Source organism: Ictidomys tridecemlineatus, chromosome 2 (assembly GCF_052094955.1).
Source record: "Ictidomys tridecemlineatus isolate mIctTri1 chromosome 2, mIctTri1.hap1, whole genome shotgun sequence".
Lineage (NCBI taxonomy): Eukaryota > Metazoa > Chordata > Mammalia > Rodentia > Sciuridae > Ictidomys > Ictidomys tridecemlineatus.
This window is the reverse complement of record NC_135478.1, coordinates 172,090,666-172,105,737: the sequence shown is the minus strand read 5'-3', so window position 1 is coordinate 172,105,737 and position 15,072 is coordinate 172,090,666. Positions and strand designations below refer to the sequence as shown.

General features: G+C 33.5%; 1 protein-coding gene across 12 annotated transcripts in view; it reads right to left on the bottom strand.

Moving 5' to 3' along the window:
* Positions 1-15,072, bottom strand: part of Magi2 (membrane associated guanylate kinase, WW and PDZ domain containing 2) — a 1,272,989-nt gene that overhangs the window by 861,949 nt on the left and 395,968 nt on the right. The gene's annotated exons all lie outside the window — the stretch shown is intronic.

The window sequence follows — 15,072 nt, the reverse complement described above, 5'->3', positions numbered from 1 at the left end:
CCATTTGACCCAACTATCCCTCTCCTCAGTATATATCCAAGGGACTTAAAATCAGTATATTACAGTGATGGAGTCACATCAATGTTTATAGCAGCATAATTTACAATAACTAAGCTATGGAGCCAACCTAGTTGCCCTTCAACAGACGAATGAATAAACAATGGCACACACCCCCACACACAAACACACTTACACAATGGATTATTATTCAGCCATAAAGAAGGGAATGAAATTATGGCATTTGTGGTAAATGGATGAACCTGGAGACTATCATGCTAAGTGAAATAAGCCAGTCCCAAAATGTCCAAGTTCAAATGTTTTCTCTGATACGAAGAAGCTAATCCAAAATAAGGGGTGGGGATAAAAAAAGAATAGAAGAAATTTCTGTGGAATAGACAAAGAGGAATGAGGCGAAGGGAGGAGGGATTGTATAGGCAAAGACAGTGAAATGATTCTGACCTCATATTCCTCTGTGTGTGTGTGTGTATATATATATATATATATATATATATATATATATGAATATACCATAGTGAATCTTATCATCATGTTTATCCACAAGACACCAATTAAAAAAAACTGTAAGTGAATAGCAGAAAGTTCATTACAGTAGAGGGAAGGGAACAGGGGGTGGGAGGAAGGGAGTGGAAAGAGAAATACTGGGGACTGATTTAGAACAAATTATATTCCATGCCTTTATAATTATGTTAAAATGAATTCTATTGTCATATGTAACTAAAAAGAACCAACAAAAATGAATACAGTATATAAGAAATAAAATGCACTGTAAGATGTGCTATCAGTTGGCTGATGACAAAGTTGCATCATGGTCCACCTGACTATGGTCTCTGCCTACTGCCCAGAGAAAGCTGATCTTATTTATTGAATAACACTTCCCTCTACTGGCTTACATGCTAAACATATCCTCATATTATTTTCTGGAACAAAGCATTTAATTTCAGGTTCAAAGCTGCACTTTTTTACCTCAGAATCACTCCTACTGATAGTGGAGGTATTCTTCAAAGGCTAAATGGTGAAGGGTGTTTTTATTGACGTGTGATTTGCCCACTGAAGTGAATTGTGTCAGAAACCCAGTCTGCTTTTTTTTTTTATTTTTTTGCCAAGGGTCAAATCTCACATTTTAGGTTTGGATGGGACACATCTTTGCTTTTCAGTAATTCAGCAGTGCACCACTGAACCATTCTAAAATAGATTGGCTAGAACTCCAGTAGGAAATTAACTTTGGATTGGTAATGGGCTGTATAGGATTCATTACAACACTGTTTAAATCCCATTGATATGACCTTAAGGAGGTGTATAAAAAAGGAAATGTATTTTGATATGAGTGAATATGTGAAAAGCTAGGCTATGAGTACCTAATATAGTTTTAAAATTTGGGAAATTGGTCCTATTTCTAGAAACACATGGAATTTCCATGTTCCACTTGTAAGGATTGTAGATGTTAGTCTTCCTGAAACTTCCAGTTATTTCAGTCATGATTATGGTCACAAAATGTGGTATGGAGACTCCTGTATATTCAAAAGTATTTCCATACTAAGATGCTATTTGATTTTTTAAACTCCATTGAGTATATAATGGAGTTTCCAAAGTGTGTGATGTGCGACATCTCAAAATATTGACTGCAGAAGCAAATATGAGAATCCATTTTAATCCAGAAATTAATGAGAATTAATGAGAAATATATATATATATCATATATCTTTGGGAAAAGTTTTCATAAAGCTATATTTTTATGTTATAATATAATGTTTTATTTTTAAATAAATTTAAATATTTTAAAATTATCAGTTTTAATTTCAAATATAGCAGATATTAATAGATATAACCCACATAAACCAAAGGTTTTGAGGTGCTCAATAATTGGTAAAAGTGGAGAGGTGTCCTGATAAAAAAATGTTCAAGAAACATTGCTCTAGTTAAACTGGGTGACTTGCTATTCACTTTAAAGACCCACAGCCTTTTCACTTCTCTAAAATACTCACTGCTTTTGACTGAAATACCCTCTTTTCATACTTCCAATTTTATATATCTCTGCAATCTTTTGAAATCTAGCGCAACTTCTACTATCGTCATAAATGTTCCAGCTTACCTCTACCCCATTTTTCTTCTTCAGCTGTTAAGAGTTCGGATAAGCACCTCTTTCATGCAATTAACCATTTTTCAACATTTATATTATAATTTATTTTTCTTTATGGCTTCTCTCATATTAGCCTCTTGACATCCTTGAGGAAATTAAAAAACAGGTTCTGCATATCATTTGTCAATGTTCTCTCCTTATTTCCACAATTCAGTATAATGTCTAGCACAAAGTAAGTACAGATAATCTGCAATATGTATACGGGGTAAAAATGGGAGTTCATAATCCGTTTGAATCAAATGTATGAAATATGATATGTCAAGAGCTTTGTAATGTTTTGAACAACTAATAAAAAATATGTTTTGGATATGTACACCACATATATTTCTCTTAAGTTTAAAGCATGAACACAAGACCATCTCTGAACATAATAATGAGCAGAGAATATTGCCTTTGGTTGCTTTCAGTCTCCTAGTTGCCCTTTATCACTCATAAAATTCCTGTCTGAGTCTCTTTCCCATCCCCTTCAAGATTCTTATTGCCCCTTCCATCTGTAGTTACCACTGAGTGGGGGGAGTGATAGAAACCTAGCACTTATCCACTGTCTATCTTCCCAATTTCATTGTTATTGTACCATTAACAAGGACAACAACACTGTTACTGAATGCCAAACATTTGGGAAAGAATTTTGGTAAATAAAATTTAAAAAAATCTTCACACACAATTAACTATTAGACTTGAAGTCTCTTTAATGAGACACCTTTTTTAATTTTTTTAAAGTTATAAGCAAATTGTACTCATTTACTCTATGTAACATACTGTCTTGGAATATGTTTACATTGCTGATGACTAAATCTGGATAATTAACAACGTAGTACTTCACATTGTTATCCTTTTTTTTTTTTTGTGGTGAGCACATGTCATATCCCCTCTAAGCAAAGAACACAATATATTGTGAACTATAGTCACCATATTTGTACAATAGATCTCTTGAAATTACTCTCCCTAACTGAAAATTTGTATTATTTGACCATCATGTCTCCAAAATTCACTTCCAACTACTCTTGTCTCTGGTAACCACTATTCTGTACTCTACTTCTATGAGATCAACTTTTTTAGATTCCACATGAGTGAGAACATGCATCATTCGTCTTTCTGTGCCTAACTTATTTCACTTAACACAATGTCCTTGAGGTCCATCCATGTTGTTACAGATGACCAGATTTCAAATTTGTATGGCGTGAGATTGTATGTACGGAAATATGTAATAAACTAACAAATTATTAAATAACTTATTTTTCTCTGTGGCACTTACATTTTAAATTAAGGAAAAGAGACTATGTTATATATTATTAATAGGTAGAAACAAACATGAAAACTAGGGAAATCCATGAGAAAAGGAAAAAGACCAAGGAAAAAAATTGTGCAGTGAAAGAAGGATCATTTTTATTTCTTATTTTTTCTTTTTTGCAAAGGTAGAAACACCCAACTAACTCTGAACATAATCCCTGGTAATGTTACCACTGAGTGGGGGGATAGATAGAAACTTAGCACTTAACAACTGTCTGTCTTCCCTATTTCATTGTTATTGTACCATTAACAAGGAAAACAACACTGTTACTGAATTTCATGCTTTATCGGTTTATAGGAAATATGTTGCATGCTCTTGCACATTTCAAAATGGGATTTAACAAGTAAAATCTTTATATATGTGCACAACAATAATTTTCAACATAAGAGGCACAGTGAAATATTGAAAGAGACAGAGGGTAGGTATCAGAAAATGCAGACTGGTGTCCATCTCCCAGAAAATACCTATGAAGCCACAGTTGAGCCACTTAGATTCTCAGATCTCAGGTTCCCCACCATTACCCACTATTTTTCAGTCTTCTCTAGGAATTGATTGTGTAAAACCAGGGTACTAACCTAGACAATCTCTAATTTATTTATGGCTGCACTGAAATAAATCAATGGCTACTTTGGATATTAAACAAACTGAAATACAAATGACTGATTCAAATTCATCTCGAAAGTTAGTGGCAAAATCAAGGTGAAACTCTATCTTCTCCAAACCACATTTCTCTGCTCTGTCCACTCTGTCCATGGCATTTTAGCTCCAAAATTAATCATGTATCAGGGAAAGAGACAAGAGATGAATGGTGACAGAAACAAGACCATAGCAATAAATAATTTCTAAATCTACTTTCACATTAAGTATATCTATGACTTAAAAAGATCTTTTGAACAACTTGAGAAACATGAATATCAAGATGGTCAACTTTCATTTAATCACAATTAAATTGGTTTACATGCTTGTTCTCCTTACCTTAAATTTGAATCTTTTCTTGCAAAGTCAAAGCACATTTTTAAAAAAGGAAATTTTTTAATGTGTTGAAATGATAAGGATGTTTGTATAACTGTATTCGTGTTAGTTCATGACTACTAAATATAGCAGAAGGGTGGCTTATCAATTACAGAAAAATACTGGAATAACAAATTCTTGCTAATCATATTTCTGGAATATACTTTAAAAGTTCTAGAGTCATATATTTGTTTACTAAAATTAATTATAAATTATATTATTCTTTTTCCTTTCCTCATGGATTTCCCTAGTTTTCATGTTTGTTTCTACCTATTAATAATATATAACATAGTCTTTCTACATTTCAAAAAGTAAACATAGTAAATAGTTCCTTCTACTGATGTTAGTTTAGTTAATCAAAATTCCTGAGATTTTATCTGCTGTATGAAACTACCATAAAATTATTTGAATGTACTTATTGAAAGCAGATGGGGCCCATCACAATGCTAGCAGGAAAAATCCATCAACTGGGCTATGACAAAGAAATCCCCTTTTAGAATATTAATTGTAGAGTGGTTTGACATGTGCAGTCATGAGGTTATTTCTAGTTTTATTTAGACACTAATTAATAAAAAACTTGTGAACTGGAAATATAATGTGAGCTTAAGTTTTTGTTTTGTTTTGTTTTGTTTTTAAGGTTAACCAGGACACCAGTTAATCAGTATTTACAAATCTTGTTTAGTAAACTACGAAAAAAGCCACCTGGGACACCTTCTCAGTCTGTAATGTGTGTGAAGATAGCTGTACTTCCAAGTGCTTGAAGAATTATCAAGTCCGTGCCATAGAAGTAAGGTGCTCAGGTAGGTGCTCAAAGAATACATGTTGAATAAATGTTGAAACCCAAAATTGGGTTAATAGCTTCTGCTTAGAAGAATCTAAATTAGATTTTACCATCTAAAATTAGCTTTTCAGAAAACTTCTGCTTCATCAAGAAAGGTGCCTGAAAGAACAACAATGGCCATTACTTATACTAATAGAAAAATCAAAAAAAGAGAAGGTTTGAAGGTAGAAATGACAATAAGATTCCTAAGTCAGTAAGAGATTCATTGTACATGTTGTCCTCCGTGTCCAGGTCAGTATGACCAGATGGTCTCTCTGATCTACAGTTAAAAAATCAAATGACTGATAAATTAATAAAAGCTAATGTTTTCTTATTTTTAAAATAGCAATGCTCATAAGTTCTCCCAGAGGCTGAAAAAATTCCCAATGGGAAAGTAAAGAATAATGTTATAAATAATGGAACAGAATAGATAATACTAAAACTAAAGATATGTGTATGAAGTATGATGACAGTAGAAAATTGGAGCTGAGCAGATTTTATCTTAAAAATAATCACAAAATTTTAGATGTAACAAAAAAGAATATTGTTGGAAAATAAAAAAAGATCAATAATTAAAAATGACTACAAAGCAGAAACATTTTAAAACTCTGAATTCAAGTTGTTTTGGTGATAAACTTATTACCTTAGCATCATAAATTTACACTTCTTGCAATAGCTCTTTATTTTACTTTACTCTAGGTATCATTAGACTTGTTAGTTCAATACACTTGAGCCTTACTAATAGGTAAATCCACTGGATTTTTTTTTTCACAGAACAAAATAACAGTCTCCAACAGTGCAGGAAAGCAGAAACAAATTACTCAAGTTGACTAATGCAATTTGATAAACATTTCCTGATTATCTTATTCAAAAATTTAGTATAACTGAAAAGGGTTAATATACCAAAATAATTCCCTAAATGCAATAAGCATGCTTGAAAGGGATTGTAACTCTAATTTTCTTCCATGTTTCTTTGATGAACTCACAACCACTAAATTAGCCCATGGATTATAGCTCATTAGCATCTGCAGAAATAATGTTAATGAGAAATTAAAAAGCAAAACAGCAGGTGCAACTCTGTCTCTTCATGAAGATCCTTGGGAAACACAAGAATGGTCCCATTCAGTGGGTTAATTTTGTTTGTCTTTGCAAATGTTTGACAACTCTAGAAAGGGTATTCGGATCTCTTCTGGAAACAATTGCAAACCTGGGTCACTGAGAAAACTTTAAAGCTTTTCTCAAAAACATTCATTAGTTTTGATTCATTATTTATAATTTTGTACACCATTTGTACTTAATCATATGTCTTTTATTGGTTCCATACTAATGGATAATTTTCTTTCATAATCTCTTAATGTGTGTTGAAATTCTGTTAATTATGTTTTTGTAATAATGGGAAATCCTAATAGAATGGCCTTTCCAATTCTGGTTTTATTTTCTAATCACTTAAGTACTTAAGGTAGGAATAGTGAATTAAAGGTTTTGTCTGAGTAATTAGAATGGAAGTATAGAAATTCTGGATGGTGGTTAAAATGTACCATTGCACAAATTATACTTCTGATGAATTTCTCTTCTGATACTTAGAAGGATAAAAAATATTATTCTCCTTGCAGATAGTAGTAAAATATAAAATTATTATGAAGCATTTGTGCTGTTAATACAGAATAGGGATGGATCACTAAGCAGTAGAACCCATAATATCAAGCTAAATGTATATAAATATATAACCTACTTCAGATATGTAATTAGGATGTGTCGGTCACATTAAGATGGCCATCAGTGAAGAGGGGCAGGCATTCTTACAGGTAGCTGCAAAAGCACAGACCTGAACTAACTGCAGTTTTTTGCTTATTTAAAAGTTGGATTTGGTTATGAAAAACAGATGTTAGGCTATGTTTAAGATATGTAGCAGACATTACCAATGTGCATAAGTTTTAGTCCCCCTATCTTGTGGCATAAACAAGATCATAATTCCTTGCTCTCTTGAAAAAAGGAGCACTGATGTCACTCTCTTGTTATTAAAATAGTAGAAGTGTTATGTGCCACTTCTAGTCAAATGCATCAGAGGCAGTGAGCAACTTTTTATACACTCTTCCTTTGCTACAATTCCAGGCAACAGGGCTTCTCTGAACCCAGGTCCCAGAGTGAGCTCTGTGTTGGAATAAAGCCTAGTACAGAAATGTTATATACATTTAGAGTGAGGAAGAAATCAGGTGATGCTGTGTAAACCATTGAGATTTGGGGGTTGTCAATCTCAGTAGAGCATAGGCTATTCTGCTGGTAAAGAAGGACTCAGCAATTTGAACTCCCCAAAGTGAAAGTAGCTTAGATCTTAGAAGAGCAGATTATGCTTAGTGAAGCTAGTCAATCCCTAAAAAAACAAATACCAAATGTCTTCTTTGATATAATGAGAGCAACTATGAACAGAGCAAGGAGGAAGAGCAGGAAGAAAAGACTAACATTTAACAGAGTCATGAGATGGGAGGGAAAGGGAGAGAAAAGGGAAATTGCATGGAAATGAAGGGAGACCCTCATTGCTATACAAAATTACATATAAGAGGTTGTGAGGGGAATGGGAAAATAAACAAGGAGAGTAATGAATTACAGTAGATGGGGTAGAGAGAGAAGATGGGAGGGGAGGGGAGGGGGGAGAGTAGGGGATAGGAAAGGTAGCAGAATACAACAATTACTAATTGGGCATTATGTAAAATTGTGGATGTGTAACCGACGTGATTCTGCAATCTGCATTTGGGGCAAAATTGGGAGTTCATAACCCACTTCAATCTAATGTATGAAATATGATATGTCAAGAGCTTTGTAATGTTGTGAACAACCAATAAAAAAAAAAGAAAAAAAAGAAGATGTAGTAGAAAAAGCAAAGCAAGGAAAAGAAGGAGACTAGAGCATAGCTTCCTTGCAAGTTATTATTTGAAGCAACAAAGCAATGGACCTTTTCTCTCTTGTCAGTCCCAATTCTGAATTGAGTTTTTAAAATTCAAAAGGTAAAAGTGTTTCTTTTGTTAAGTACCTAACTTGATCAATATTTGTCAAGACTTTCACTGAATGTCACTTTTATGCAGGTAGATTAGTGGAGGCTCGACTGATCACTATATAAATTAGTTGGATTTAACTAATTTATTTCATGCCAAAGTATATACTTTTAATTGACAAGAAACCCTATTCAGACTGACTGAAGCTCTCCAGGTATTTGCTTCAGATTAAAGAGAGATACTTATGAAAATCACCATAATGAGTAAATAATTACCTGTTGCTAAAAACTGCTCTATTGGATTATTTGAAAGGTACTACTTGGGATGAACCTCCTTCAGAATAAATATCAAAGAATTTTCAAATAACAAATGATAACACAAATGTATTTGGATATGAAATACTTATTCATTATCACCATCAGTAATGTTTTTAGAAATCTATACTAGAATAAATAGTCATCTTCTTTTAACAAAGTTTTCTAATGTGTAAATTGACAGGTCTCAGTTGAATTTGCTTGCAAAATTTATGATTTTTATCTTCGTAACTATATGCCATTAGATTCAGTGATTGCAGAACAATAGAGTTAACTTTGAACTTGAAACATTAAAAGCCTGATGGTGCTCACCATTTCTGCTTAAGCAGAAGTAAAGAGGAAAAAAATGTGGGACATTTACACAAAGTTGGAGGCATATACTACTCCCTATGTTCATTTGAAAGATCTAACTGCAAATAATATCCCAAACAGAATGATTATATTTAACAACTCCCTAAAGATTTCCATCTTATTGTTATATATACATATTTTGGAAGGGAAATTGACATTTAAATTAGCATTGGAGGACAAATAACAGTTAGATTATGCATTGAATAATTATCTCTTTGTCCTTTGCCAAGCCACATGTATGTAAATTTTTAAGCAACAGTGTAAGCATGGAAGTCAGAGGTCACTGATTCTCTATGAAATGCAAAGTTGTGCTGGTTTGTAGGAAGGAGCCCATTAGCTTTGAGTTTCTTTTGAATGTTCTCAGGTCTGGCCCTCCATGTCATTGAGACATGTCCTAATGTTCCCCAAATGCTCATTATTGCAACAGCCATGTCCAAGTTAAAAGAGAAATCCAGCTGGGCTGAGCATTCCTGTTACATAAAAAGCTGCCTTTTCTAGAGGTAATTATTTTATACACTGATTCCCCAAATGAATATACATCAAATCATCTTTTACAGGTCCCCTTAGCTGAATCAAACCTATGTTTACCAAGTACCAAATAGCTAAATTATTTCAGTATCAGTTACTAAACATAGTAAATAGAAACAAAATGAATTAAGAACTTAGTAAAATATGTGGATAAAATGACAATAAAACAAACCCAAAGAAAATAGAAGAAATCAATTCATAATAATTACAAAAATAAATTGGAAAATAGAAATATATTCAGTGATAATTATTTATTGAATCATGATATTAGGCACTGTACTAAGTATTTTCATATATTAACTCATTTAATTATCATAAAATCTCAGTAAAGTAAGACTGGAAAACAGTAACTCTCCACCTGCTGTATGTTCTGATTAAAAATGAATGGAATTGAAGAAAACCTAAAATAAGGGCTGGAGATGTAACCCAGTGGTAGAGCCCTTGCTTATGCATGAGTCCCTGGGTTCCATCCCCAGCACCACAAACAAATAAATCTCAAAAAAGAAAGCCTAAATGCATACAAAATGAATCCACAAATAAATCAATTGAAAGATGAGATACAAGTTAAAATAACATATGTGCACTTTTTGGCATTGAGAACTTATTTTGAACAAGTATATTTGAAATGTTGATGTTATATAATTTGATGCAAACAAAAACCTTAAAAGGACAGCACTAAAATGAACAGTACTGTTCATTCCGATTACACATGAATTGAAAAATGCCCATGAATATACTCAGCAATTCTGAAAATATTTTATGTATATATTAGGATTGACAAACAAATAAATAGAGTGTGAGTTACAAATAAGGGGAAGATAAGAATAACTCTATGGTGCTGGATTGAAATCAGAGATATCAAAAGGTACCTGTGGTTTTTAACATGCTTACAGATGAACAGCTATGGAAATAAATATGTGTGAATGTGCACTCGAGTATACATACACCAACTTCATCATCTATGAAATGAGAGGACCTGGGGCAAAGATACCCGAGTTGCAGTGAGTACATCTGGCATTGGTAGCAGTGCCTTGTCTGGGGAAAAGAAAATGCAAGAAGAGCCTGCAATATCTTTTAGTACCAGAAAGCATAAAAGGACCCTCCCTTTCACAGAGTACAGGGTTAAAGGACATAGGAACCAACTTGAGGAGTCCCTAACAGGCAAATCAGGAACACTTGAAGTAACAAAATAGAGAGTGATTGTAATGGGCTATGAAGCATTGAATAAAATAAATATTGACTAATCCACAACAATTCAAATAAATAACTGAATTCTAAAGTTGAGAAAAAAAGAAGTTATTCCTTTCAGAATTCCAACTAATAAATGTAAGAGAAATGATAAAATAGGAAATTACTATTATTATTTCTAAAGTAATAATAGTTGCCAGTAAAAATTATTGATAGATGCAGTTAGTGGGAAAACATTTACATAATTTCCAAGTGTCTCTCCACAAGATACTTAGTAATCTCATTAAGAAAAATAGAATCTTACAGTAGGAAACCTGAAAGAACCAACCTTAACCAAATGATTAGAATTAACATCAGGACACAGAAATAGTTTTATAATATGATATAACTGTATCCTCTGTGTATGGTGTGCACACAGATTATATATAATTTTTGTTAATATTCCTCTTTATTTTTTCCTCTAAAATTTTCGATTATCATTAAAAGAAAGGTTATGTTTAGAGTATACAAAAAGATAAATGCCAGATGATTGCAACTGAGGATACAGAGTAGGCAGAAGGTAAAATTTGATGTGGTTTAGGTTAAGATATTAGTAGGAAGTTAGATTGATTCTAAAACTGATTAAATCTCAAACAGGATACTTAGATACATTTTAAAAATCTCACAGTCTGTGATCTTTTTATGTCACATGTAGCTTTTGTTAGTAATTAAGATGCATAATTTAGGACAATTCAACAGAAATTTGTCAATCTAACAGAAAAGTATACTGTACAAAAAAAGAAAAGTGTACTGTAAATGCTAAAAGTGATATAGAGACGAATGGGACATTGCCATTATTGAGTTACACTTTAGTGTGTGTGGAAAGGAGGAGAAAACACACAGTAAAAATAACTGGAGTATAAACATCGTTTTAAAAGTCATAAACATTTTTTGAGATGAGAAGGAAAGAGAGAACCCGTTGGATGGAGTTCATTCAGGCATGCAAAACATTCATTACTCTCTCCATAAACATTAGTTATTATATATATATATAATCAGGAGATGTTTCTTTGAGAAGGTGCCATTGGTTTTTAGCTTTGAAATATGAATAGGATGTTGCCCACAAAAGGATAGAGCAGAAAGGACATTCTAATATGAGGATCAACATCTACATTCTGATGACTATGATGAACAGTTCCATTTTTAAGTGGCAATGGCTCCCTCTAAGAAAAATCAAGTGACCAAGTTGTGGAGTCTCAGTGATCTCATATTGTAAAAGGATGTAAATGTGAGCCTCAGACTTTTGTTCTGTATTTGGTAAGCAATTAACCTTATTGAAGGTGGATAATGAGAATATGTGTCCTCAATACAATGACGGTTTGCCATTCTCTGAGAAAGAATAAATAACCTCTGAAACCTTGTGGGCTGGGCATCTCCCATTGGGTTATCTGAGACACTGCACTGAGTTTGTCATTACAGTAATAAAACAGTATCATATTTCTTGCATCTAACAAGAGCTGAGAAAAACTCCACAATATTCACTGTGACCATAACATAAAGCAAAGTGACACAGCCACTGGTGGATGAGAAGTGACAGCAACAGACACACTGTGCTGGCAAGGAGCTCACAAAAGTGAGTATGTTCAGTTAATCAAAGCTCTATGTTGTCTGGAAGGCCAGAGCAGAGCCACAGAAGCTAAGCAGGCAGGGAAAGCCACCTGAGCTTACAGAGGAGAGGGTTTTGTCATCCTTGAGACAGGAAAAAAAACAGAAAACAAAAACAAAATCACCTCTATTACCCACATGTGCCATGACTAAAAAGTACATTTGTTTGTGCTTCTGAACATATAAGCATTCCAGACAGGAGAGATTGCATCTTGCACATAATAACAAAGACACATAGCTATGAAGATAACAAGAACTTTAAAAAGACTTTCACCTTCCTGATTTCAAAAGTTCAGAATTTATGACAATTTGTCTAGCATTGAGAATGCCAGAGATTATTTTAAAGGTTCTATTAGGACTGACATTAGAACTAACATTATCATCATCATCATAATTTTTTTTGTGTGTGTGTGGAGTAAAAATGCACATTTGTACATAATTATTTATCTATGTCTATGGGGCAATTATGTTTTGAGAAAACTAAGAGAGAGTTTCAGTAGAAATCACAGTTCAGAGATTCAGTAGTTAATTTTATTTCATTGGAGGCTACATTTCCCCCTTGGATACAGTAGAGGATGATTTCTATCACAACCTGTGTAAACACAGGCTCTTTTTCTGATGGGCTCCATCAAAAAAGGAACCAAACCTCCAGCTTTGGTCTGAACTGATGAGTACTTGAAGCAGATAAAGAGTAGCAACAAAGTATTTGTAAAACTAACACTTTAAAATGAGCCAGAGGTGCTAATTTACATAAGTCACCAGCCCCACTGACTGAAGTAAAGTAAGACTGGGAGTCCCCACACAGCTGGGCTCCAGGCAAGCTGTGGTGCAATAAGCCATGTGAGGGAGAAGAGCCATGTGTCAGAAGCATCCCAGTAAAAAACAAAACAACAACAACAACAAAATCTCAGAAGACAGGCAGGTTATCTGGAAATCAGCTTTGGGCCTTAACCAGAAATCAGTGGTGTTTCTTAAAGATCATTATCAGGCTTGTTCTGGAATTTGATTAGAAAACTGTTTCCTCTAGTTTGGAAAATGAGTTTTCATGCTGATAGAGAACTTTAAGGAGAGGAAGGACTTTCGCTATTTCTTGGCAGGTAACCATTTTATACTACAGTGAAACTGACAGCCATAGAGTTGGAAGTCTTGGACTCTGCATCTGGCTATGCCTCAGCGATAACAGCTACAGAAGACAATAGGAACCCTCCTCCCTTCTTCCCAGCATCATTTCTGTAGGCAACTTCTCAACCTATAGGGCTTCTTCCAGTCCATGCAGCTTACCATTGGCAGATTCATCTATTATGTAAAACTTTGCTATAAAACTGTCCATGGTTCCTACCTTCTCACAATCTAACCAGTCTTTTAAAATCAGATCCCTCCCTTTCCCCCAACAAGAGACTGTTTAACCCTTTAAACTACTACAACCCAATGAAAAATTTGTCCAGTCTTAAAACAATGTTCTGAACATTTTCTCTTTCACACACACATTTTCTTTACTCACACTCTTCCACTATTCACACATGTGTTATTTGTCCCCTTGTCATTTTTTATCTAGTCAAGAAATTTATCTTTCAATACCTCGCTCAAGCCTCACTTTGAACACGAAGCTTTCCCAGACTTTATCTCTATTCCATCCCTCAAAACATACTTGCCTATTAAGCTTCCAATTACATATTTCAAGTCATGTGAAAGTTATGAAACTAAAAAAGAATTTAAAGTCATGTTGGTGCAGTTCAATATACCATATGTTTGTGGAAAGAAAAAAAAATGTTAGATTTATTTCAGTTTTCCAAGTCCAGTATTTAGCTAAAATGTCCTCCTGTATCACTTAATCCCTAAAATTGAAGCCTCTGGATTCTATGGGTCAGGTAGCAACAGAGAGCAAGAGGTATTGCCTGGCTCATATTTGGTATTATGCTTTTTATTAGTTATGAGGTTTAACTTGCTTTACTCCCTCTCTATTTTCTAAAGCTTAAATATGATGTTTATTTTTACTATTCCATTAAGCTTTAAAAAAATTATAAGAAAACAATCATAAAAATACCTACATTACCTGACTATATTTCTAAAAAGTCAGGTTTTTTTTTTAAAAAAAAAATCGAATAGTTCTTACATTCCCTTATTATGATATCTATGGCAATTTAGATATAACTGGAAAACACTCAGAGTCTCTTTGCCAAAAAACTACAGCTGCTCTCTTCAAACTTAACCTTTTCAGAAATTCTGTCATTTCAGGAATATTGATGATTAACCAGATGAGGTGAGTTGTGCTGTAATTTTCTGGGTGGCTCCTCATTACTCTAGGAATTTAAACAAGAGTAAAATTAAAAAATGAAAGTAGTAATACATAAAATAAGCCATGGAAGATACAGATGGCTCTAGTAAAAACTGAAAACTCAGTGTTTATTTGTGAAATAGTAGATAATATGACTAAAATACTTAAAGGAGAGGTAACAAAAGAGAAAGGTACTGAAAGATATGCATTTGGTTGTTAAAATATATTCTATCTAATTTAGCTCTGGCAATATAAATATGTACACAGGCTGCTCTTGTCTTTCATTTATTGGAGTGGATATTGCAGAATAGAGGGCACAACAAGAGCAATGTCAGCATCTACTGGATTCCTGAATGAATGAATACAGGAATATATATATCTTGTTGTCAGTTACTATGCCCTTTCGACAATATTATCAGGCCAATCTGAATTATGACAAACTAATCCAGTTTTGGCAATAAATAGTTAGTTAAATAGGCATTGGTGTGCTACTTAACCACAC